The following is a 26,673-nucleotide window of genomic DNA, read 5'->3' as shown; positions in this document are numbered from 1 at the left end:
CTACATTGAGATAGTCATATGGTCATAAGTATAATTTTGTATTCAAAATTAACACGACAAGCTAGCAGTTGATAATTCTATCAAGAGAGAAAAAAAAAAAAAAAGCTAGTTGTTGATAAACGCAAGAAGGACCCGTCTGTGCAATGTAGATGTCAAACAAGTCAAAAGCACCAGTAAAGAACAAGATCACAAGTCATCTCTCACTTCAAATCAAACTTAATTTGAAATAAACACATTGAAATTAATAAATATTATTACAACGAAGGAACCAGCTGATACAGTGCCATCAGACCAAAAGAAAAAATAGCTGATACAGTCCAAATAATGCAACTAAAGCAATCAACAAACTAGTTTGTTTTTTCAAATCCTCACTAATTATTTCCTGGGAGCTAGAAGAACCTGGTTGACCTTCTTGTCCAAGTTCACAAAAGACGAACCCTCAGGACCAGTGGCGGCCTCCATCGCCAACCTCTTCCATTCCAGGGCTTTCTTCTTCACCACTTTCCCTTCTTCTCCCTCCATCAACTTCCTCACAAGCCCTTCTATATAATCTCTCTTAGGATCGCCCTCAATCTCCATCCCTATTCCCCACTCTTTGCAACAGTACCTGCAGTTCGTCTGTTGCTCGGCGAAGAAAGGCCAGCAGATCATCGACACTCCGCCGCAGACACTCTTGACCGTCGAGTTCCACCCGCTGTGAGTCAAGAACCCTCCGATCGCTGGGTGGCTCAGGACTTGGTCCTGAGGACACCAACTGACCAACATACTTATTTCTCTCGTCTCCTCTACAAACTCTGCCGGCACCACAGTCGACGCTTCCCTAACTATGTTAGGCCTGATCACCCCGAGAAACGTCTTCTTGCTGTTTGCAAGCCCCCAAGCGAACTCGATCAGCTGAGTTTGGGTCATCACTGTGATGCTTCCGAAGTTGACGAAGACGACAGAGTCGGGCTCTTTAGAGTCCAGCCATTCCAGAACCTCTGTCTCTTCCTTCCAGAGATTCGACCCAAAGGTCTGCGACTCACTGTCGGGTGGGATTTGGTTGACTTGTAGGTTTAGGGGTCCGATGGAGTAGACTGGCGGTAGGAGGGTCGAGAGTGCTTCGAGGACGTCGTGTTCTATGTCGTCGAATGTGTTCAAGATGATGGCGGAGGCTTTCTTAGCTGTTCGTTCGGTTTCGTGAAGAAAGAAATCGATCATGTTGTCGTTTGGGTCTGTGGTTCTGATGAAGGTTGGGATATCCTTCAAACGGATATCTTTCATGCATGCCTGGTATCCAGTCTATTACGGTGCATGTCCAAGTACCCGTTTGTTAAGTAACTGGCATCTGCAAATCGAAGCAATATAAAATGTTTAGTGCCCCATTTTTCATATACATATAATTGTGTATTAATTAGTAATTAAACAGAGTATACAATATATTAACGTATCAATACATTAATCTAATTCAGCTTCATGAAACATCGGCCCCGTTCACATGGTCACCTACTGACCAAATGATATTTGGTCAGTCACCGTTCGATTGAGATCAGACGGTTGACAGCTCTCATCTCAGATTTCATCACTTAGCTGTCAACCGTCCGATGTCAATCGAACGGTGACTGACCAAATAATATTTGGTCAGTAGGTGACCAGGTGATCATGACTGCATGAAACATACGGTAATATAGTAATTATTGAAGCTTAATTAATTGTCCCATTACTTAATGTGTTGTAGTTTATTAACACATTAACATACATAATAGTGATGTGTACGATGTGCTCCATTAGAAACTTAGGCATGCCAAATAAACCATTCAAAACTTTGAAGTCATTTAATGGAAAAGTAAATGAGTTGGTTCAAGTTATTTAGAAAATCTAAACAGTCTAAATGAGTTGTTTCAAGTTATTGATAAGTCAAAGTTAAAAATGGTGCATGTTAAGTTAAACCTGGTTTCTCGGAGCTAGGGTAGAGGTTGGAAACCTAGGTTTCCTTGACCTGATCGGCGTCGTACGGCCATGGACGTGATGTTCTGGAATTGTCGAGGGATTTGTAATCCTTCTACACGGCGTGCTTTGAAGATTCTGATTTCACAGCACAAACCAAAACTGGTTTTCCCAATCTAAACCAAAATCAAAGATGAAGCGGAGTTTGATAGACTACGACGTAACCTAGGGTTCGCTCATGCGGAGGGGGTGATGAGTGTTGGACAAGCAGGGGGTCTGGGACTTTTTTGGAATGATGATCTGCGAGTTTCAGTCCGACAGCCATCTACGGCCCGGTTTATTGACGTGGTGGTGGACGAGGGTGTAGGGTTTGTTCGTTGGCGGTTCACAGGGTTTTACGGTAACCCTAATGCGGCGGACCGCCAGGCATCCTGGGATCTTTTGAAGGCTTTGAGTGATGAGGATAGCCTGCCATGGGTTGTACTGGGTGGCTTTAATGAGATCTTGCTGGCATCGGAAAAGTTGGACGGTAGACCAAAGTTGGAGAATCAGATGAGAGGTTTCCGAGATGCATTGGGGTACGCGGAACTAGTCAACCTGGGGTTTTATGGGTGCCCATATACATGGAGTGATTCAGAGACGAAAGTTAGGCTAGATAGGGTGGTGGCTACGACAGCTTGGTCGGACACTTTTTCTCATTCTCGGGTGCAACATTTGCCTCCTAGCAAATCGGATCATATACCGATTTTTCTCTGTACATACATGTACATTTACAAGCATAATTAGCTATAATGGGCTACGCTCATTGTACCGCCAGAGGTACTAATTCCCGCCAAAGGAATAATCTACGGATACACAGCCAGGCGAGCTACAGCCTGAGCCTCGGATCACCCCCAGATCACCGCCGACGCGCCGCCACGCGCCGTGCCAAGATAACATCAGAAGCTCCTGAAGCTGGGGACTGAAGCACATCAGTCCCACATCGAAAACAAGGAGAAGATCAGCCTCCTCCTCACCTATAAAAGGTTCTCTCCTCTCTCCTCATTAATTACGCATTTAATACTCATTTATTGTTATGCTGCCTATATGTATTGACTGACTTAGGCATGGGAGAAGTGAAGACCGCCCAACGCGGTCTCCCTCTGACGCCCTGTCTTTCATGTGACAGCTAGCGAAGATCACCAAGTCCACAGAGTAGTGGTCCGCCTATCGGACCAGCGTTAAACGAAGGTTTGGCTACCGCCGAACTTTGAGCATTAACATTCTCTCTATCAGTTCAGTCCCTATTAGTCGGAGGATTAGCTACCATTGATTCAAGTTTGAATCATTATGGCTGCATCATGAGGGTTGTCATGAGATAGTTCATCAACAATGGGGTAGACCGATCAGTGGGCAGCCCATGTTCCTTGTTTCGAAGAAAATAGAATGGACTAGCATTGTCACGCCCCTGATTTTTAACAAAATAAAAATCGATATATATATAATCCCATAATTATACATGCGTGAACGTTCAGTCATCAATACAAATACCTGGAACATCTTTCCCTTAAAACAAGTATATACTGATGCCCTGAAACAATCCAAATTAATATACACTCGCCCACAGAGTTATATATTACACAAGTTTACGAATTAAATTGTCATCACAAAATAAAACGTAAATGCTCCTCAGAGCTTACTACATAGCGGAAGTCATACACTGGCAAAACCAACAAAATTTGCTTCCTACCCGTTCTGCTGCCAACAAGCTACCTCAGCTTCAGCCACGATTTTCCTGACCTGCAGGATTAACCCCTACACCGTTTGAATGGTGCACCGGGGTTGCCAAACAACAAACCCGGTAAGCTTCTGCAAGCCCGTATGAGTAACTCATGAACATCAATCAACAACTCACATCAATCTACTTAAGGAACTCATGCATCCATGATTCCTTCTAACATTCCATATCCTTTCCACAGAAAGGACAACATGAGTCACCGCCGTGACAATGTTCTATTTGCTAACTTAACCATCAAGTAGCAATTTATGTCTCATCTAGACAATTAAAGAAGAATACCATCGGAACTCTCCTTTAAACTACATACCTATGAGTCTCCAGCAACCTCGACCGTCACTCCCATAAGCTATCATGACTGACAGACTAGCACTCTATTGAAATCGTAATCACTCGTCCTACCAAGGACGTGATTACCAATTTCCTGCCTTGGTCACCATCTGCGACCTGTCACCATCTGTGACATATGATTTCAGACACCGTCTGATCATGAAATCAAACATCAAGGTCACCATCTGCAACCTGTCACCATCTGTGACCTATGACCTTCAGACCCCGTCCGGTCTCAAAGTTGAACGTTAAGTAAGTCACACCTGACCTAAAACGTTACTAACATCTAATCTCGGCTTTCCTTATCCCTGCTCACCATCTATGACTCTTGGTACAAAGACCAATACATTTAAATGAGTCACGCTTGACTCAAAAATGTAACATCAAACATCAATACATTTCAACAATAGAAAACATCTTTTTCCACAATATTGTTTCCATGAAAGGTCATATTCAACAATAATATAAGCATCATCATGCATATTATTCATCAAATACCATCCACAAGAATATATATATTTCACGTAAATATATATATATGTAGTCATTCGCTCAGGAATGCCTACTAATACCAACTATAGTTTGCAGTTAAATAATTAACGCCAAAACAATAATGGTACTTCTGTTCATAAAGATCCTTGTGAGATTTACTCACCTTGAATTCCCGCTGCGTCTTCAACCAAGAACAAAACGGTCAATCCGCCAATTAACCGTCCAAATACTTCGTCAAGTACCTAATCACAACGGTATCCACTTAGTAACGATTCACATTTGATTTAAATCTGAAACCCCTGTTTTGGACTAAAATCCCCAAAGTGGCGCCAATCGAGGCAAAACCACATCCGAGACCTCCCAAGGTCACCGGAACACTTCCATGATCGATGTGTCCAAACCACAAGTCAATCGGATACTCAAATCCTCACGGATCGAATAAATTCATCGATATGAAACGATAAAAATCATAACAAATTCATTCGAACTCCAAAACTTGCATATTATATATCGAAACGCTCGTATCAACGAGTAGAAGACATATAATACCAGAAACTGTCTCATACATGGCCGGAACACCGCCGAAACGCCGCCACAGACGGAGGCGCACCGCCGCCGGCCAAAACTCAATATTTCACAAAACTCTCAACATCAAAAAGCTTCATCTAAGCATGCTTGTGAAATCTCATAACTAGCTCGAAGTCAGAAAACAACCATAAGGGATCGAAAACTACCTCACAAGCCGTGAACAGTAATCCCAACTGAGTTGATCGAGTTTTCACGTAAATCCTTCCAAACAACCACCAAAGATCGCACAAGGAGGCTGCTGCGAACTCCCCAAGATTGGCCTGAAGCCTCACCGACGTCGGAGCTGCGTTTTCCGGTCGGGTTGAAAAACCACGAACTGCACCGCCTTGCTGCGCTTCCTCCACCGAAAATCGTCGCTCGAGGTCACCACAGAGACGACCGGAGCAAGAAGGCGAGTCGTTCTGTGCAAGTTTCGCCGGTAGAGGTCGCCGGAGAATGGAGTTCCGGCCGGGTCGGAACACCGGGTTCGGGTCGGGTCAGCAGGATATTTTCGTTTCTGAAGAGGCCGACCGAGATAGAAGAGAGAGAGAGGAGAGGGCTTCCGGAAAAGGAAATGGAATTTATGAAAATAATTTATGATTTTCCTCTATTTATACTAAAACGGAAACTTCTTCCGCTAGCCATAACTTTCTCATACAAACTCCGATTCCCGCGTTCCGCATGTCCACGAACTCGTATCGACGCGCTCTACAACTTTCGTGAATGAAGTTTCCCGAGAATCCCAACGTACAAAAAGTCAACCTTCACACGACCCCCTAAACTGTGAAATTCAAATAATTATACGGACGAAAACCATTCCACTTCACATACAATCTACGAATAAAGCACAATAACAATTATTCGTACAACTGGTCCATTATTAATTACCAAAATTAAATAACAGAAATCCAGGTCATCACATTCTACCCTCCTTAAAGGAATTTCGTCCCGAAATTCACGCTTGCTCATCAACAAACAACTGTGGGTACTTCGCTCTCATATCCGACTCCAACTCCCAAGAAGCATCACCCTCGTCATGGTGACTCCACAATACCTTGACCAAGTCAACTTCCTTCCTTCGAAGTTGCTTTGTTGACCTATCCAGAATACGAACAGGTTCAACAACAAAGGTCGTATCCGCATGCACCTCAATCGGGCCATAATCGATCACATGTGACACATCCTGGACATACTTCCTCAACATAGACACATGGAACACATTATGCACACCAGACATACTAGGAGGTAAGGCAAGCCTATAAGCCAAATCTCCTACCCTTTCCAGAATTTCAAAAGGTCCCACAAACCTTGGTGATAACTTCCCTTTCTTGCCAAATCTCACCACACCCTTCATGGGTGAGACCTTCAAGAACACATGATCACCCTCATTAAATTCAACATGTCTCCTTTTCAAATCTGCATAACTCTTCTGTCTACTCTGTGTTGTTCGAATCCTGTCCCTGATAACTGAAATCTTTTCAGTGGTCTCCTGCACAATCTCAGGACCCAATAACACTTTATCTCCCGCTTCTGCCCAGCAGATCGGAGATCTACATGGCCTACCATACAGGGCCTCATATGGTGCCATGCCAATACTGGAGTGATAACTGTTGTTGTAGGAGAATTCAATCAACGGCAGATGATCCTCCCAACTTCCCTTGAAGTCCAACACACAGGCTCTCAACATATCCTCCAACACCTGATTCACTCGCTCAGTCTGCCCATCAGTCTGAGGGTGAAATGCCGTACTCATATCTAAATTAGTTCCCATGGCCTTTTAGAAACCGCTCCAAAATTTTGAAGTAAACCGAGCATCACGATCAGAAACAATCGACACAGGCACTCCATGAAGTTTCACGATCACCTCGATGTAAAGCTCGCATAACTTGTCAATCGAATACGTCATTGACACAGGTAGGAAGTGCGCCGACTTCGTCAAACGGTCCACGATCACCCACACTGCATCGTGATTCCGTTTGTTCCGTTTGGACCTAGGCAGTCCAGTGACAAAATCCATTGAGATCTGCTCCCATTTCCACACGGGAATAGGTAATGGCTTCAACATACCTGCAGGTCTCTGATGCTCAGCCTTCACACGTTGGCAAGTAAGACACTTGGAAACATACTCTGCCACGTCCTTCTTCATCCCATTCCACCAGAATTGCCTTCGCAAATCCCGATACATCTTAGTATTTCCAGGGTGTACAATGTATCTAGATCGATGTGCTTCCCGAAGGATCTCCCCCTTGAGTTCATCACAATCCGGAACACACAACCTCGATCTCAACCTCAAACCACCATCGGATCCAACTGCCCACTCAGAAGGACAATCATCAATCAAATCTGCAACTAACTCTGCCAGCCTTGCACGTGAGAACACATCCTGCGCTTGACCCTGAATAATCTTAGAAATCAGGGTAGGCTGTACCGTGATACTTCCAAGGAAACTCCCATTCTCAACTCTTGGTTGTACAAGGTCAAATTCAGATGCAGTCTCCAACATAAGCCACTCCTGGACCATAACAGAAGCAACAATACCTCTGGGCTTCCTACTCAAAGCATCCGCCACCACATTGGCCTTTCCTGGATGATACTCCAAGGTGAAATCATAGTCCTTTATGAGCTCCATCCACCTTCTCTGTCTCATGTTCAACTCCTTCTGAGAGAACAGATACTTCAAACTCTTATGATCCGAAAAGAGTTCGAACTTCTCTCCATACAAGTAATGCCTCCAAATCTTCAAGGCAAAAACAACTGCAGCCAACTCCAAATCATGAGTGGGGTAACTACGCTCATGTACCTTCAACTATCTAGAGCCATAAGCGACAACACCACCATGCTGCATCAACACACACCCCAAACCCTGATGAGATGCATCACTATAGATGACTAAACCACCACCGCTTGTGGGAATAGTCAACACTGGGGCTGTGGTCAATCTTCTCTTCAACTCATTGAATGCTCGCTCACATTTCTCAGTCCACACAAACTGAACATCCTTCCTGGTCGACTTGGTCAAAGCTGAAGCAATACTAGCAAATCCTTCAATGAATCTCCGATAATAACCTGCCAAACCCAGAAAACTACGTACCTCAGTAACTGTAGTGGGTTGGCCCCAGTTCATCACTGCTTCCACCTTAGAAGGATCCACAGAGACTCCATCCTTCGAAACCACATGACCAAGGAACTTAACTTCTCTTTGCCAAAATTCGCACTTCTCGAATTTCGCAAACAACTCCTTTTCTCTCAAAATCTGTAGTACAATCCGCAGATGCCTATCATGATCTTCCAACGTCTTGGAATAAACCAAAATATCATCCACGAACACTACCACGAACTTATCCAAGTACGGACTGAACATACGGTTCATCAAGTCCATAAATGCAGCAGGTGCATTGGTTAGACCAAAAGGCATGACAACAAACTCAAAGTGTCCATACCTGGTCCTAAAAGCAGTCTTAGGAATATCCTCGTCCTTCACCCTCAACTGGTGATATCCAGATCTCAAATCAATCTTCGAGAATACAGTAGCTTTCTTAAGCTGGTCAAACAAGTCATCAATCCTAGGTAAAGGGTACCTATTCTTAATCGTCACCTTGTTCAACTGCCGATAATCCACACACAACCTTAGTGAACCATCCTTCTTCTTCGCAAACACCACAGGTGCACCCCAAGGAGAAGTACTAGGTCTAATGAACCCCTGCTCAAGTAAACCATCAATTTGCTCCTTCAACTCTCTAAGTTCAGTTGGTGCCATCCGAAATGGTGCCATAGATACAGGTGCAGTACCTGGTATCACATCGATAGCAAAGTCCACTACCCTCCTTGGAGGTAACCCTGGTATATCCTGAAATACATCACTGTACTCGGAAACCACAGAAATCTCTGTCATAACCGCAGCACAACTCACTGATTCCACGTGAGCTAAGAATCCTGCCCTCATAGCAGTATCTGACCTAAGACACCGATAACGAAACACCGGCTGTCCAGGTATATGAAATGACACTACCATTTCAAAGCAATCAATCATAGCATGATTTGGCCTCAGCCAATCAATACCCAAAATGACATCATACTTATGATCTGATAACACAATCAAGGTCACGGTAAACTCCTTACCACCAATCACAATCGGACATGCATCACAAAACATATCAAGCTCAAGGGAAACACCAAGTGGGGAAATAACACACAAGGGTCTAGCAAGAGGCCTAGGAGTCAAACCTAACATATCAACCACAGAACTAGATATGAAAGAGTGGGACGCTCCCGTATCAAATAACACCCTAGCAAAGAAATCAAATAAGGATAAGGTACCTTCCACTCCGGCATTCTGCTGACCAATAGCAAACACCCTAGCCTGCCCCTGAGGCAGTTGCCTCTGCTGATTCCCTTGTCCCCTACCCTGCTGGGTACAATCCTTTGAGAAGTGCCCCGTCTGGCCACATGTGAAGCATGCCAAGTTCTTAGGTTTCGTGCAAGCTCGAGCAACATGGCCCATCTCATTGCAATTGAAACACTTAGGGTTTGCCACCTGCCTATTAGGCGCAACCCTAGCAGGTGCAGCTGCAGCCCTAGCTGGCGCCTGCTGATTAGTCCTCTGTCTGTTCCAGAATCCACTTCGATTTCCAGATGCTTTACTGCTCCCCGCAATTGCCTTTCCCTTTCTTTGAAAATCTCTCTCAGCCGATTCCTGTTCCTGGAAAGTCAGGTTCTCCTGCTCAATGGCCATAGCCTTAGCGAAAATGAGTTCCACCGTCTTCAGTTCCAGAACAGCGACATCGCGCCGGATTGAAGCATTCAGTCCCCACTGAAACTTCATAGCTAAGCTCTCAGCATCCATCTGCCTTACAAAGCGGTACAACCTTGAGAACTCAGCCTCATACTCCCTCACACTCTTAGTCCCTTGGACTAACGAGACAAAATCCCTTTCCAATTGCTCCCTCACAGAAGGCGGAAAGTACTTCCTCCTGAACAGTTCCACAAAACCGTCCCAGGTCATGGTGGACACATCCGTCACTCTCTGTGTGCCATTCCACCACACCCGTGCATCGCCTTGGAGCATAAATGTGGCAATCTTCCTCTTCTCAATGTCGTCGCAGACGACCATCTCGAAGTAGGTCTTCATGTTCTCGATCCATTGATCTGCCAACATGTGATCCGTACCTCCCTGAAATGGGACTCCTCCCAACCTCGATATTTCCTTTGCCAACTTTGACAAACGAATGGGATCTACAACATTTGCGGCCTCCACAACAGGTGGAACAGGCAGCTCAACATTCGATGCCTCAACGTCATTATCGAATACCTCTTCAACAGGAGGAGGAATCCTGCCCCTACCTCGGGCTCTACCCCTGCCTCTGGGTCTACCGCGACCCCTAGCTCTGCCTCCTTGAGAATCCATCACCTAAGGAGCATAGCAACATGTGGTTAATACCTGTATAACTCTCAAACACAAGTATAAGTCAACGCTATGACTCAATCAACCACGATACTACGTCAGAGGATACAATTTCATCCCCTACGTAAATCTTGAGTTAAAACTAAAGGTCATCATTCCTCAAAAGTCTTTAACTCATAGAAGCTACATCTAGCTCCTAACCTTCATCCACTGAGCCAACACTACCCTGACGACTCACATCCTAACGCTCACTACATACCCAATGACTATATCAATACCGAAGAGCATCCGATGGGGATCCGCTGCAGACGGGCCATCACTCGAGGAGTATTGACTGTCACCAAATATGTACCTTACGCTCTGATACCAATCTGTCAAGCCCCTGATTTTTAACAAAATAAAAATCGATATATATATAATCCCATAATTATACATGCGTGAACGTTCAGTCATCAATACAAATACCTGGAACATCTTTCCCTTAAAACAAGTATATACTGATGCCCTGAAACAATCCAAATTAATATACACTCGCCCACAGAGTTATATATTACACAAGTTTACGAATTAAATTGTCATCACAAAATAAAACGTAAATGCTCCTCAGAGCATACTACATAGCGGAAGTCATACACTGGCAAAACCAACAAAATTTGCTTCCTACCCGTTCTGCTGCCAACAAGCTACCTCAGCTTCAGCCACGATTTTCCTGACCTGCAGGATTAACCCCTACACCGTTTGAATGGTGCACCGGGGTTGCCAAACAACAAACCCGGTAAGCTTCTGCAAGCCCGTATGAGTAACTCATGAACATCAATCAACAACTCACATCAATCTACTTAAGGAACTCATGCATCCATGATTCCTTCTAACATTCCATATCCTTTCCACAGAAAGGACAACATGAGTCACCGCCGTGACAATGTTCTATTTGCTAACTTAACCATCAAGTAGCAATTTATGTCTCATCTAGACAATTAAAGAAGAATACCATCGGAACTCTCCTTTAAACTACATACCTATGAGTCTCCAGCAACCTCGACCGTCACTCCCATAAGCTATCATGACTGACAGACTAGCATCTATTGAAATCGTAATCACTCGTCCTACCAAGGACGTGATTACCAATTTCCTGCCTTGGTCACCATCTGCGACCTGTCACCATCTGTGACATATGATTTCAGACACCGTCTGATCATGAAATCAAACATCAAGGTCGCCATCTGCAACCTGTCACCATCTGTGACCTATGACCTTCAGACCCCGTCCGGTCTCAAAGTTGAACGTTAAGTAAGTCACACCTGACCTAAAACGTTACTAACATCTAATCTCGGCTTTCCTTATCCCTGCTCACCATCTATGACTCTTGGTACAAAGACCAATACATTTAAATGAGTCACGCTTGACTCAAAAATGTAACATCAAACATCAATACATTTCAACAATAGAAAACATCTTTTTCCACAATATTGTTTCCATGAAAGGTCATATTCAACAATAATATAAGCATCATCATGCATATTATTCATCAAATACCATCCACAAGAATATATATATTTCACGTAAATATATATATATGTAGTCATTCGCTCAGGAATGCCTACTAATACCAACTATAGTTTGCAGTTAAATAATTAACGCCAAAACAATAATGGTACTTCTGTTCATAAAGATCCTTGTGAGATTTACTCACCTTGAATTCCCGCTGCGTCTTCAACCAAGAACAAAACGGTCAATCCGCCAATTAACCGTCCAAATACTTCGTCAAGTACCTAATCACAACGGTATCCACTTAGTAACGATTCACATTTGATTTAAATCTGAAACCCCTGTTTTGGACTAAAATCCCCAAAGTGGCGCCAATCGAGGCAAAACCACATCCGAGACCTCCCAAGGTCACCGGAACACTTCCATGATCGATGTGTCCAAACCACAAGTCGATCGGATACTCAAATCCTCACGGATCGAATAAATTCATCGATATGAAACGATAAAAATCATAACAAATTCATTCGAACTCCAAAACTTGCATATTATATATCGAAACGCTCGTATCAACGAGTAGAAGACATATAATACCAGAAACTGTCTCATACATGGCCGGAACACCGCCGAAACGCCGCCACAGACGGAGGCGCACCGCCGCCGGCCAAAACTCAATATTTCACAAAACTCTCAACATCAAAAAGCTTCATCTAAGCATGCTTGTGAAATCTCATAACTAGCTCGAAGTCAGAAAACAACCATAAGGGATCGAAAACTACCTCACAAGCCGTGAACAGTAATCCCAACTGAGTTGATCGAGTTTTCACGTAAATCCTTCCAAACAACCACCAAAGATCGCACAAGGAGGCTGCTGCGAACTCCCCAAGATTGGCCTGAAGCCTCACCGACGTCGGAGCTGCGTTTTCCGGTCGGGTTGAAAAACCACGAACTGCACCGCCTTGCTGCGCTTCCTCCACCGAAAATCGTCGCTCGAGGTCACCACAGAGACGACCGGAGCAAGAAGGCGAGTCGTTCTGTGCAGGTTTCGCCGGTAGAGGTCGCCGGAGAATGGAGTTCCGGCCGGGTCGGAACACCGGGTTCGGGTCGGGTCAGCAGGATATTTTCGTTTCTGAAGAGGCCGACCGAGAGAGAAGAGAGAGAGAGGAGAGGGCTTCCGGAAAAGGAAATGGAATTTATGAAAATAATTTATGATTTTCCTCTATTTATACTAAAACAGAAACTTCTTCCGCTAGCCATAACTTTCTCATACAAACTCCGATTCCCGCGTTCCGCATGTCCACGAACTCGTATCGACGCGCTCTACAAATTTCGTGAAGGAAGTTTCCCGAGAATCCCAACGTACAAAAAGTCAACCTTCACACGACCCCCTAAACTGTGAAATTCAAATAATTATACGGACGAAAACCATTCCACTTCACATACAATCTACGAATAAAGCACAATAACAATTATTCGTACAACTGGTCCATTATTAATTACCAAAATTAAATAACAGAAATCCAGGTCATCACAAGCGTTGCGTTGGATGAGTGGCAGCGTAGTGTCTTCAAGGACCGACAGAAGGCAATTATGGACATCAGGGTACGACTAGAAGCTATATTGCTTGTGTCGCTTACCCTGGCTTTGTTGATAGAGAGGGGCGAATTAATGGTACAATTGGAGAGACTGCTGTCGGAAGAGGAACTGTATTGGAATCAGCGGGCCAAAGCTTCGTGGCTTAAGGAAGGGGACCGCAACACGGGTTTCTTTCATCAGAAGGCTTCTAATAGGAAGCGGAAAAACTTCATAAGAGGGCTATACAATGAGGTCGGTGTTTGGAAAGAGGATGATGAAGGTATGGAATCTGTGGTGGTAAATTATTTTGAACAAATGTATAAAGCAGGTACTATTGATACAGAGGCTTTAGAGGAAACGTTGCAGGCTATTTCCCCTTCGGTAACGGAGGAGATGAATATATCCTTGTGTTCCCAGTATAGTTGTGAGGAGGTGAAGGAGGCGTTGTTTCAAATGTATCCTACGAAGTCACCTGGACCGGATGGAATGCCGCCGCTATTTTTCCAACACTATTGGGAGAGTATAGGCGCAGATATTACTGCTGCTGTTCATAATTTTTTGCAGACGGGTCAGTTGCTTAAACAAATTAACTTTACGCATATTTGTTTGATTCCCAAGGTCGACTCCCCTGAGACCATGGCAGATTTGCGTCCCATTGCATTGTGTAATGTTATCTACAAGTTGTGTTCGAAAGTTATTGCCAACAGATTGAAAGTCATTTTGCCTCAGATAATCTCTCCATTTCAGAGTGCGTTCATTCCCGATAGACTCATTACTGACAATACTTTGGCGGCTAATGAGTTAGCACATTTTGTTCATAATAAACGAGCAGGTGAGGAATTCATGGCCTTAAAACTGGATTTGAGTAAAGCCTATGACAGTTTGGAATGGAGGTTTTTACAAAAAGTTTTGGAGCGATTGGGTTTTACTCATGGTTGGGTGCAGATGATTATGCAGTGTGTCTCCTCTGTCAGGTATTCTTTTCTTGTCCGGGGTAAACCTAGAGGATATGTGGTACCTTCACGAGGGTTGCGTCAGGGGGATCCGTTATCACCATATTTGTTTCTTCTTGGAGCGGAAGGTTTGTCTGCTTTGTTGAACAAGAAAGCTCGTCAAGGTGTGCTACTAGGTCTTGCTATTTGTGATGGCGCTCCTATGGTAAACCATCTTTTTTTTGCTGATGATAGTATGTTATATGCGAGGGCTAATTTACTAGCTTGTCATGAGATTAGTAATGTTTTGAGGGTGTATGGTCGAGCGTCCAGTCAAAAGGTGAATTTCCATAAGAGTTTTGTTACTTTTAGTAAGAATGTCAGCACGGATCAACAGAATATGCTTGCAGCTCATTTGGGGGTCACAGCAGTAGAGTCCCATGAGAAATATCTTGGGCTGCCTACATATGTGGGGCGGAACAAAACTCGCACCTTTCAATATATTCAGGAGAGATTGGATCAGAAACTTCAAACATGGCAAGGCCGATTGCTTAGTGGGGCGGGTAAGGACATTTTTATCAGAGTGGTGGCCCAATCTTTGCCTACATACGCTATGAGTTGTTTCCAGTTAACAAAGAATTTCTGTGATGACCTTCAGCAGAGGTGTGCTAGATTTTGGTGGGGGAGTCATAGTGAGCAGCGGAAGATTCATTGGAAGTCTTGGCAATTCCTTTGTCGTCCAAGGGAGGAAGGAGGTTTGGGGTTCCGTGATTTATATGCTTTTAATCGAGCCATGCTAGCTAAACAAGGTTGGAGAATTATTTAGTGTCCGGATTCTCTGATTGCCAAGATGTATAAAGCGAGGTACTTTCCAGATTCTTCTTTTTGGGAGGCGGAACACCATCCATCCCCTTCTTTCTCTTGGCGTAGTATTTTTGATGCTAGAGATGTTCTGGTCAAAGGGGCTCGTTGGCAGGTGGGAGATGGGGCTAATATTTTGTTATCGGATCCATGGGTACCTAGAGCGGCGCCATTTCGTTTAGTACCGGTTCATGGGGGTTGGAATGAGGAATGGAGAGTAAGCAATTTATTTAATACTGAAGGTAGGTGAAACGAAGCGTTGGTGCATCAGGTTTGCCATATTGATGATATTCCGTTTATCTTATCTATTCCCTTGAGTAACCGTAGGGTGAAAGATCGTTGGGTGCGGCATTTTGATCCCAAAGGTTTGTTTTCGGTCAAGAGCGCTTATAGACTCTTAATGGAGGAGGAGAGTGTGCAGGAGGCATCTATGCAGATGCAAGAATTCTGGAAGAAACTTTGGTCTACTAATATTCCAGGTACGGCTAGAATCTTTCTATGGAAGGTGTTGAATAATTGCTTACCAACTATAGCTAGATTGATTGAGAAACAGGTCCCTTTGGAGGCATGTTCTTGCACTCTATGTGGAATAGGGGATGAAACAATTGAACATATTTGTAGACTTTGTCCATATGTGAAGGGAGTGTTGAATGTTGTATCTGGTGTAGTACGGATTGCTTACTCTTTTGATGCTATGTAGCTAAATTTTACGGATTGGTTAATGCATTGTGCTTCTAATTTATCTCCTAAACTATAGGCAACTTTTGTGTTTAGTTTGTGGGGCATCTGGAGGGAGAGAAATAATAGGGTATGGGATAATAAGAGTCTGGAGGTGAATCATGTAGTGGTGCAGTTGGCGGTGCGGTTTCAGGAGTACCAGAAGTATCATGGCAAGGGCTCTGGGGGAGGCAATAGACTTGTTGTCCCTTGGCAACCTCTGAGTGCAGGTTGGGTTAAGATTAACATTGATGGTGCATTTCATAAAGATACCAGTTCAGGGGGAATTGGTGTTATTATCCGTGATCATATGGGGAACTATTTGGGAGGGCATTATGCTCCAGTTACTAATGTCTCTTCTCCGGAACAGGTTGAGGCTTTAGCTGGGAGGGAGGCCGTCTCACTTGCTATGCAGCAAGGCCTTTCTCCTGTTATTTTTGAGACGGATTCTCTTACTCTTTTTCATGCTACAAAGCTGAGAGTCATTCCCCATACTTCTTTCATTGGGCGTGTGTATGATGACATTACCTTCCATCTTCAGCACATGCCGGGTTCTTATTTCACTCATGCTTATCGTCAAGCCAATGTTGTGGCTCATACTTTAGCTAGTTTTGCTTGTTCTTCTTCTAGTTCTTTATTTTGGGGTCTAGAGCCTCCAGATTGTATTGTTGATGTACTTGCTAAGGAGTTTACCTCCTAATTAATCTGAGTTAACAGTTTCTCTCAAAAAAAAAAGTTAGTGATAAGTTGTAAATAAAACTTTCAACAACTTAAATGATAAGTTACTGATTCCTCTTCCTCTCCTCAACCACAACTGTGGATAACCCATTTTCGGAGGTGGGTTTATCTTCATGAGAGGGTACTTCATACTCATGTTAATCGAACCAACAAACCACCATGAACATCAAACCAAATGGCTCAATAATATCCAGAAAACCCAAAAAGTCTGCAGCCTAACTTCGCATATCTAATTCTACAACTACAATAATTCCAGAAACATTCAATCATCAATTTCTGCTCACTGTTTCATGTCATGGCTGAAAATTAGTCAAGGAAGACCAAAACCACCACCGTGAACAGTGAACCACGGTGGTTGAGTAACTCCAAAATTTCAATTTCTACTAATCTCCTCCAAACTTAAATTCAAGTATATAGAGAGGTAGAGCTCGACAAGGGAAACAAGTTTGAGACCTTAGTTGAAACCAAACGTTGCCGGAAAACATGGAAATTCGCCGAAAAACTCAAACATTTTCTCTTCTTCGATTCTCTCTCCCAAGTTGACAGATGGACAAGAAGGTACCACATGCTTCTTCACCTTGCCAAGACGAAGTTACCGCCATCGGTCTCACTTGTAGCCGTGGCCTCAGTCTGAAATAATGCCGAAAAACCAGAGAACCTTTCGAAACTTGTCCTGCCATCGTCTCTGCTAGTTCGGAGAAAGGAGGACCAAGCTCTGCTTCGCGCCGCCGCGAGGAAGCTAACGGCGCCTGTGCGACTTTGGGCAGTAGTCGGAGAGTGAAGAAATCGTCGGTTCCCCGTCGGAACGAAAACGGGTCGACGTCAGAGTCGGTCTGGGTTTGCAATCTGATGCATCTCGAGCTAATCCAACACCTATTAACCAATTCAATATTCAATTTTCCTCTCCCTCCTTCCTTCCGTATGATCACACAAACAAGGAGCAATTATGGGGGAGAGGATATCTCACATGTTGCACAGAGAGAGAGAGAGAGAGAAATCAAGTTGGTATATTAAAAAAAAAATTCTGGGTTAAGACATCGAGTGACCAAAATATCCCTCAAAATATGCCACCTAGCACAAAACTTAATGCCGTTAATAACGGCGTGTACGATTCTTGGGTCGGGCTTGAAACTTGGAGTACCAAAATAATAGATTTGCATAGTTGGGTATTGAAGTTAGGAGCGGGCCTTAATTTGGGTACTGTTTGTATAATTTTCTCTTAACTGATTAGTGAGTCAAAAGATATGTATAATTTTTATTAAAAACCAAAAATATTGTTAGATTTATGTTTCACCTAGGCCTGGCAACGTGCGGGTTCTTAACGGGCCGGGTTCTTAACGGGTCGACCCGGTAAGAATCCGTTAGCTTAACGGGTTTCGCGGGCTAAACCTGGAGGGTTTGCGGGTTATCCGTTGGAACCCGTTAAGACCCGTAAACATTTATTTTTTTTAATAACTTTTTATCAAAGCAACTAAAACCAATTAAGACTTATATATATAACCCCGCATTTGCCATTTTCTCTATATGAACTTTTTTGGTTTTCTATTTTGAAATTTTTTATTTTCTATCTTTTTAGATTTTTTTTCCTTTCCTTTTTTAACAAAAAATAATTCACAAATCACAACTATACGACTATCCAACGGTCGGATCCTCACAGAACACCTAGAAGATCATCTTTACCGATTTATACAATGATCCAACGGTCGGATCCTCACTGATCGCCCTTAGGTTCATCCTCTCAAAATTATACGAAGATCCAACGGTCAGATCCTCACGGATCACCTAGAAGATCATCTTTACCGATTTATACGATGATCCAACAGTCAGATCCTCACGGATCGCCCTAAGGTTCATCCTCTCAAAATTATACGAAGATCCAACTGTTGGATCGTCTCGGATCGCCCTTAGAATCATCCTCACAAAATTATATGACGATCCAACGGTCAAATCCTCACGGATCGCTTTTTGAATCATATTTTCACAATTATACGAAGATCCAACGGTCAGATCCTCACGGATCGCCCTTAGGATCATCCTCTCAAAATTATGTGAAGAGCCAACGGTTGGATCGTCCCAGATCGCCTTTAGAATCATCCTCACAAAATGATACGACTATCCAACGGTCGAATCCTTACGGATCTCCTTTTGAATCGTCTTTTCACAATTACACCAAGATCCAACTGTCAGATCCTCATGGGGAATAAGAAAAATTATAAAAATGCCCTGGTTGAAAAAAAAAAAATTAAAAATCCTAAAAGTTTGCTAGAAATGGGTTTTTGGGAAATGTTTTGAGTTAACGGGTTCCAACAAGTTTAGCCCGCAAAGCCCGTTAATTTGCGGGTTTTTTGCATGCGGGCTTTTTTTAGCCCTTGATTAATAAACGGGCGGGTTTGTGCGGGTTTTTAGCGTGCGGGTATCGTGCCGGTTTGCGGGTTATAGATTTAAATGCAAGACCTAGTTTCACCATATCAAACTTAAAAAATTTCAAAACTGAGTATGGAGTGCCATAGGGTAGTTCAGCCCAGTGAGTGAAAAATAATACCTTTAAGAGGAGTGTAGCCCTTCTCAACAAGATGCTGATACTGAACGTAACACATGAACCTAAAAGCACTAGTAGTCCAGAAAAGCACTTCCGGCATCCCCAGTTCCTCGGCCGCATCAAGAGTGAAGCTCATGACACCATCAGAAACCACGCAGCTCACCGGCGGTGAGTCCGGCTCAAAGTTTAGCTTCCCAAGAAGCTCCCTGAAGTGCGGGAGGCAGTACTTCCTGGTGGACTCGCACAGAGCCGGTATGTCCTGCGTGGCATTAGAGTCCGTAGGAGGGAGCCCATCGGGGATGGTCTTGAACTGAAAAGAGGGGAGGCCGTCGAGGGCGTTGGGACCTCGGGAGTTGAGGAGGCGCTTGTGGTTGTACTCGATGTTGACGAAGGTGATGTGGAAGCCCTTGTAGTGGAGGAGCTTGGCTAACTTGAGCAAAGGGTTTATGTGACCCTGAGCTGGGTAAGGGATGCATACGGCATGTGGCTTAGTCTCTGCCATTAAAGCATTGTAACCCATTTTTTCTTTCTTGCTCTGAAACTTGGGTTAAGAGAAGTAATGGTATTGGTTTTAATTTATAGAGGTGAAGACTGAAGAGTAAAGAAGGGTAACCAACTTTCCCCAATGCTATTCTACAATGGTAGCTTAGCCTGCACGTCATGGGGATGAAAGCTATGCTAGCTTAGCTGCGAAATATCAAGTCGGAGAGAGAGAGAGAGAGAGGAGAGGGGGGCGACCACGAAGTTGAAGAAAATTTCTTTTTTCTTTTTTTCTTTTTAGGTTGAAATGATTGATTTTTTTTTTTTTTTGGAAAGAACGTGTTATTAAAGAATTGTTTGTACTTGTCAGTTTTCTAGACATTAATGGAGAATGTGATTGCGGTGAAGAAATTTTTTTTTTTTAGGTTGAAATGATTGATTTTCTTTTTTTGGAAAGAACGTGTTATTCTTTAAATGAATTAATTGTTTGTACTTGTCAGTTTCTCTAGACATTAATGGAGAATGTGATTGCAGATTTGCCCCATCTTCTTCAAATCATTTTTAAAAAAAATTATGTGTGTGTACGTATTAGAAAGATAAGAAAAGTTTTATTATTTATTTCATTTTATTTACTACATGATATTTTTCTTAAACTTTTGAAAGAGAGTGCTTCAATGTCAATCCATAGCCTTTGCTACTTATTAGCCGCGCATGATTTCCGATAAGTTCACGTCAACAATTGTAAGGGATAGAGGTTATTAAGTGTGTCTAATGGAGTGTGACACTCTTCTCATTTCACGTTTGTTAGGTTAGGATTAACAAGCTCATTATATATACTCCTTGATTGTAAATTTTGTCTCAAGTTAAAGCATCACCTTATTTTGATAAAATAAAAAAAGGTCAACCGTATCTTTTACATACGTGTCTTGATTTTTCGGTCAATTAGTTAGATTACTTTTTGATCAAATCCATAGTGTTTCAGCGATTGTTAGTTGGCTACCTGTGCTTACCTGTGTTCCAACTTAGTACTTGCACTAACCTCATATAGTCCTCCTCTTTTGGTCACTGATGTATAAGGATCATATTGCTGCGAATTTTCACATATAGTCTCAAAAGCTTGAATTGCCTCTTCTGCCGTCTTTCCCATCAACCTCCCACCAACTGTAGCATCCACCATACTTCTACTTTGGGAGTTCAACCCTCTGTAGAAAAATTGAGCCTTTTGGGGTTTAGAAAATCCATGGTGAGGACACTTCAAGAACAAATCCTTATAACGCTCCCAACTCTCATAAAAAGGTTCTCCCTCAGGTTGAGAGAAACCAAAAATTTCTGCTTGGAGAGCATTGGTTTTCTTAGCTGGGAAGAATTTCAACAAAAACTTTTTAACCAAATCATCCCAAGTATTGATGGAACCAGGGGGAAGAGAGCTTAGCCACTTTCTTGCCTTGTCTTTCAATGAGAAAGGAAAAAGCCTTAAACGGATCTGCTCATCTGATATCTCATACCGAAAAGTTCCACATATGTCTTTGAATTCCTCCACATGGAGATAAGGATCTTCATTCGTCTTCCCATAAAAGTTAGGCAAGCTCTGGATTGTTGCTGGTCTAATCTCAAAACGCACTCCTGCAGGAATAGGAGCTACAACAATACAAGATGATGTTATGAGTGCAGTAGGAGCCGTGAACTCCTTCAATGCTTTTGTTTCATCTTCTGCCATTGGAACCGCAACTTGTGCTTGAGTTCTTGCTTGCCTTAAAAGTCTCCTACGAGTTCGTTCAATCTCCGGATCGTATACAATGAGATCTAAATTCTGGGATCGACGACCTTGCATAAACAAAATTCAAACCTACAAGAAAAACAAACAAAAAAATAAGTAAAAGAAAAGAAAACTATACAAAAATTAAGTATGGCACAACTGACAAATCAAATTGAATTAAGTCAATCCCCGGCAACGGCACCAAAAACTTGTTGTCAATTTTAATTTACTACTCGCAAGTGCACGAATCAATTGTAGAATAGAGGTGCAAGCACGAGGTCATTCCCTCAAGGACTGATTGAAACAATTTTGCTATGACAAGTGTGCTATACTTAAGTGAAACAAACTGATTTTTATGATGATTGAGTTTTAAACAGAAAATTAAAGAAAGAAAAACTAAAATTAAAGACAAGAATGAGTAATGAGATTTCTTTAGAGTTTAAGAATAGATTATAAAGATGCTAAAGCATTGAATCCACCACCTAATACTTCTATCCAATTCTCTAGTTGATAACAATTGAATTCCCTAGATTTCATGCTAAAGATTTCCGTACATAAACTGTATTGATCCCAGACATATGTCAAAGTTCTTCTAACCTTTGAATTCCAACTTATTGATCCTGTATAGAACTCAAGTAGCCAAACTATAATTTACTCCACTTAATGATCAGGTTCAAGCAAACATGTTCAACTCCATTAAGCACAAAAGAACTAGAAAATCATGCAAACAAGAATATCGACTATGATCAAGCACTTGTATTCTTAATTCACAACTCTTTAATCACAAGATTGAATTATCTTTAGGCACCCTAGAAAACATCTACTCATTGATCAAGCATCATGTTCTCCAACCAAATAACCAATAAACAAAACCTAGGTCTTATTGATCCCGAACAAAGATTTTGAATAAAAGTTCTATTGAAACGGTGATTAAGAGTTTAGCATAGCAATCTAGAAATTCAATAGCAAACCAACTAAACAAATAGAATAGTCATACTAGGGGCTTCATCTCAGCCCTAGCCTAGAAGTTTAGCAATCCATAACTATGAAAAACTTGACTAGAATCAAAGAAATCATGAAACAGACAATGGAAGAATTGAGGAACTTTGAACCAGCGTTGGTGAGAGCTTCTCTTCTCCTTGTTCTTTCCAGAATCTGCTGTCTCTTCTCTAAAACGTGCTAGGTTTTCTCCTTGTATCTCTCTTTCCAAATCCTACTTGAATTGGGCTTCTTAGGTCTTCTAGTCCCACTTGGAATAGATTTCTTCTCTCCAAAGCAACGCAGGGTTATTAAAGTCAATGCAAGAAATTACTCCAAATATGTCAAACATGTTCAGCCTTGTTCCATTCAAGTGCTAAGAACAACAGACTTGGGCCTCACAAGTCAGATTCTGAAAATCGTCAGAATCTGCCTTCCCGAACTAGGTTCACTTAAACCATCATAACTTCCTCCACAAGAATGCGAATCCACTTCCGTAAAATTCCTCAGAAAGCTAACATCCGTATCTTTCGAATGGTGTAAGGCTCGCCTGCTAATTCCTTCTGAGAAGGTACAGTTTAATCCGCGAAGTTGACACACAGCAGAGACAATTCTGGACGCTCAGGATAGCAAGCATCCTTTCAATCCCGCGTTTGACTTTAAGCTCCAAATCTTTCTTTTCTCCAAATTAACCTACAAAACACAAACACAAAGTAAATGACTCAAAAATGATAAGAACTAAGCCTAGAATCCTACATTTAAGGGTATAAAAATATATGAAATTATGAACCTATCACTCTTGCAAAAGCAAATTTATGCGTCTCTCTCTCTCTCTTGCTCTCTCTCTCTCTCTCTCTCTCTCTCTCTCTCTCTCTCTCTCTCTCTCTCTCTCTCTCTCTCTCTCTCTCTCTCTCTCTCTCTCTCTCTCTCTCTCTCTCTCTCTCTTTTAGAGACCAAATCATGTCAATATCGAACCTAGACCTATTGATATGAATTGAAATCCAGACCAGATCATTCACAACACTATACAAATTGACGCATATGAATTCCGAGTTTCTAACCTCTAAAGCAAGTATGCATAACATCTGGTCTTTCTCTTTTTTCACCTTCTGCTCATAGCAGAAGAATCAGGGCATCTATAGATTTAGAGAGGTAGAATAGCCTTAATCGATTTCAGTTTCTAGATTATTTTGCTTCTCATGCCCATTAAGAAACCAACGAATTTGTGACAATTAAGAAACTCTGGTTTATGTCAATTTTTTTATCTTGTTTATTATTTTCGAGTTCGGAAAGAATCAAATAACCAACTAGCCGGTAACATTGATGTGTCATGACAGATGCTGTATACAAATCGATTATGAGAAATCATGTACAAATCCCTGATATGAAATAGCCTCACAATTTATGTAATAACCTCGATTTTCAATCGAGCAATACTTGGCGGCAGTTTTATTCAATGAAGTATTCATTTCGATTTGGTGGAAAATAAAATTTCGTCAAATCTCAATTGTTAATTTCGTAGCAAGGATTAATCAAATTACACTACATTAATCATTGCTGTACCTTCTTAATCTGGTTTTATCACAAAGTGCATGTAGTGGCATTACTTTGTTTTAAAGAAAACTTAGGCGTGCTGTGTGTTTCAAATAGGACGAGAAGAAGTGCGACACTAGTTGTTTTATACTCTACATTTATTGATGGTGGTGTACCAGCTCCAGAAGAAAAGAAAGAAAATTGTTTCTCCCTCTTTCTCTCTCTCTCGTCCGAAATCATCCAAGAAACAGAGCAATTATTCTCCAAGCTTGTTCTCGCTCCACAGGCCATCGATCGACCCCAGACCACGTTCCACAGCTTCACCTTGATCTTGCGCAGCTGCAGGAGGCAGCCTTGCGCCGCAGAACGGTCGGAAACGGCGGCGGAAGTCCGGTTAGTTTTAAGCCCGTTTTAGTTCCAAGCTCGATAACTCGTGTTTCCGGCCACCGATCCTTGCCAAACTGCATCCTCGTGCTTCCCTCAACCCCCTGAAGCCCCCAGAAGCAGCCTTGCACGGCGGCGCATCCCGTAGCAGCAACTACAAGTCAACCCCGCCAAGAACGAAACCGGAGCTATCGATCCAAATATCTCGAGCTACAGGACGTATTTTTGAGTGATTCTTGAACCAGTGAGCTCACCTTGAAGTTCTGAAAAACTCTCCAGAAGGAATCGAAGCGTTTCGTTGAAGTTTTTACGTCGAAACTCAAGCTCGCCGGATTCTGATATTTTTCCGACCACCGAAGCTTTCGATCGGTATATCTCGAGCTACAGACCATATTTTTCTATGATTCTTGAACCAATGAGTTTTCATTGAGTTTCTTAACAACTCTCTAGAAGGGATCGAAGCCTGAAATTGACGTTTTGACGTCGAAATCCAGCCTTGACGGATTCTGCAAATTTCGCCGGATTCTGGAAATTTTCCGGCCACCTCGACTGTTTTAGGTAATTTCAACCACTTCCGTTCATTTTCAGCTTACATGGTAGTTATGAAAGTTGTTAAGCATGATGAGAGGAAGAAGAGCAGCCCGGCCCCGACACCATTGGTGGTGGTCGGCGGCGGCTCTGCCACTAACTCCGGCGGCCCTTTCCGGCCACCTCCGGGGGTCAAAAATATAGTTTCTGTACATTTTTAGATTCTACATTTCAATACGATCATTTCGACATATTATACGCAATTTTTGGATATCGTATGATTAAGTTATGAATTTTACGATTTCGATCGATTTCGATCGTTCGATTTGTGATCTGTGAAGATCGGACCGTCCGATGGACTTGTAGTTTTGTTATGTTGATCTTATGACTGTCCCAGTGGCTTTGTGTGGTCATGGGCGAAGATCCGACCGTTGGATCTTCGTATAATTGTGAAATAGTGATTCGGAAGGCGATTCGTGAGAATCTAACCGTCGGATTTTCGTATAATTTTGTGAAGATGTTAGTAAGGACGATTCAAGAAGATCTGACCGTTGGATCTTCGTGATAATTTTGGAGGATGATCCTAAGGGCGATCCGTGAGGATCCGACCGTTGGATCATCATATAATTTTGATCTGACCGTTGGATCATCATTAAACTAGAATCCGACCGTTGGATTTCCGTATATATGTGGTTTATGAATGATTGCTAAGTTAAGATCATATCTGACTAGGTGATTGACGGTTTAAGTTGGTGGACGATTGTGGATCGTATTCTGAGCTGTTAAGAAGACGCAGCGGGATTAGAGGTGAGTAAACCTCACGTGGTTCATATTACGAACCCAATATATTTAATTGCTTTATTTTGCAATCATATGAACTATTGTTGGTGTATTAGACATTCCTGTGTGAATGTCTGTATATATATTATTACGTGAAATAATATGTATTGTTGGAGTTGTGTTGAGTTTATTGTTGAGAAACAATATATTGTGAGGGGTATTGAGTTTATTGTTGTGAAACAATATATTGAGAGAGATGTTGAGTTTTATTGTTGAGGAACAATAAATTGTTGTGATCTGTGGAAGATCAATAGGTCACGGGGTGACCATGGCATACTATCAGCGAACCACGCTCTCGCGCCGGGTAGGTGGAACTGAATAGTATTAAATCGTGAACCACGCTCTCGCGCCGGGTAGGTGGAAACGATCAGTTAGAGCTCTAGTCTGTCTGCCAAATATTGAGTGACCTTATGGGGGAAATTGAGAGTAACTCATAAGTGTCTATATATATATATATGAGAGTGAGAAAGTAACGTGGGTTTGTGGTGGTCTTGTAATTTAATAAATCAACAGTTCTTTCTTGTTTACTCATACTAGCTGTCAAAAGCTTACCGGGTTTTGTGTTGTTGCAACTCCCGGTACACTATTCAAATTGTGTAGCGGGTAATCCTACAGGACAGGAGAACCAGGACGGTGATCGTGCGGTTAAAGCAATTGTTAGAGTTTTACAGCAATTGTAAGTTGTGAGGTGTGTTATGCTCATTTGAGCTTTACAATATTGCTTGTGAGAGTGGATTGTAATAATGAACTCGAAGTTTCGAGATTTGGATTTTGTAATTGTAATTATTCATGTTTCGGATTTGAATTTATTATTCAAAATTCGGGGCGTGACAGTTT

The 26,673-nt window shown here is 42.4% G+C and overlaps 1 non-coding gene and 1 pseudogene across 1 annotated transcript; one reads left to right on the top strand and one right to left on the bottom strand.

Annotated features, from left to right (window-relative positions):
* Positions 1-375: 375 nt before the first annotated feature.
* On the bottom strand, positions 376-20,035 carry LOC133706698 ((R)-mandelonitrile beta-glucosyltransferase-like; annotated as a pseudogene).
* A 1,017-nt stretch (positions 20,036-21,052) lies between these two features.
* On the top strand, positions 21,053-21,159 carry LOC133707631 (small nucleolar RNA R71). The gene has a single exon (XR_009845240.1). It is a non-coding gene; the product is annotated as a small nucleolar RNA R71 (small nucleolar RNA).
* Positions 21,160-26,673: the final 5,514 nt, after the last annotated feature.

This window comes from Rosa rugosa, chromosome 4 (genome assembly GCF_958449725.1).
Source record: "Rosa rugosa chromosome 4, drRosRugo1.1, whole genome shotgun sequence".
NCBI classification, from domain to species: Eukaryota; Viridiplantae; Streptophyta; class Magnoliopsida; order Rosales; family Rosaceae; genus Rosa; species Rosa rugosa.
The sequence above is the reverse complement of the archived record's forward strand: the minus strand, read 5'-3'. Positions and strand labels throughout refer to the sequence as shown.